Genomic DNA, 1,101 nt, shown 5'->3' on the forward strand with positions numbered 1-1,101 from the left:
ATAATATATTTTAGTAAAAGTTTGTACTTTTACTCGTTAAGTTAAAAGAGAATGTGTAATAAAATTAATTATTAGTTTAAGAAGTTGTATTAAAATGTATGTAAAATTGTTATTAAAATATAACGAAATATGATTTATAAACGAAATATATATATTTTTTTTTCTTTCTCCTTTTGAAAATAATGAATATAAAATAAAAGTATTTTGTACTTGAAACACGGAAAAAAGTGTTCGAGAGCGAGTTAAAGCGAGAACGACAGAGAGAAAATTTTGAGTGAGATGGCGTTTTAGCTGAAGTTCGATTTACGCGAATTCTCGATCGCGAATCTAATGCGGCGGTTTTCTGGCGGCAGAGCGTCTCCCAGGCGATTGCACTTGTAGCGAAGCGTTGACTCTGACCGAGAACAGCGAAGAGAGAACGTTGCTGCTCGATTTTGCCTTTTATCCTCTTTGAAGAACAAAAGCTTCCTTTTACAATCTCCTATGAGATTCTCGCAAAATTGAAAAATTTGAGGTGACCCCCTATTTCGGACGGCGATTTTCGAGCGCGATGGCCAAGCGGTACGCTATTGCCATGCGCGCCCGCTAAATCAGGAATCCTGATTGGAGTATACGCGTTTCGCGTCATGCGAGCGGGCGTGCGTTGCGACCGATCTGAGTTAGCTTGCCGTTATAGCAATTGAAATTTGTGTACGTACGACATGCGGCTTAGCTTATGTTTTTCGACTTTATTGACGAGGTGATGGTTTTTCGACTTTATGGACGAAGTTTGTGTTTTGGAAACCTCTAAAGACGTTTGGAATTCTTCTAGAAGCTTCCGATCTGCATGTCGCACGTACACCGAATTTGCAAAAATCTGTCTGTCTCGGCTTTATCTCGAACAAAGGTGTTATATTATATAATCCCATTCCTTTTTCGATATAAGTTTTTTTTCAGCGGTGGCATCGCGTGTAAGCTCATCGATGGCGATGCCACGCTCTGCAATCGAAAGCCGATCGCGAGTCTATCGACACACAAAGATAAGCTTATTTTCGCGCGAAGATAAACTCATTCTCGCGCGAAGATAAGCTCCTCGCACTGGCGCGATCAGCTATTTGTTGG

This window comes from Acromyrmex echinatior, chromosome 8 (assembly GCF_024713525.1).
Source record: "Acromyrmex echinatior isolate Ae372 chromosome 8, ASM2471352v2, whole genome shotgun sequence".
In the NCBI taxonomy this organism is placed as follows: Eukaryota; Metazoa; Arthropoda; class Insecta; order Hymenoptera; family Formicidae; genus Acromyrmex; species Acromyrmex echinatior.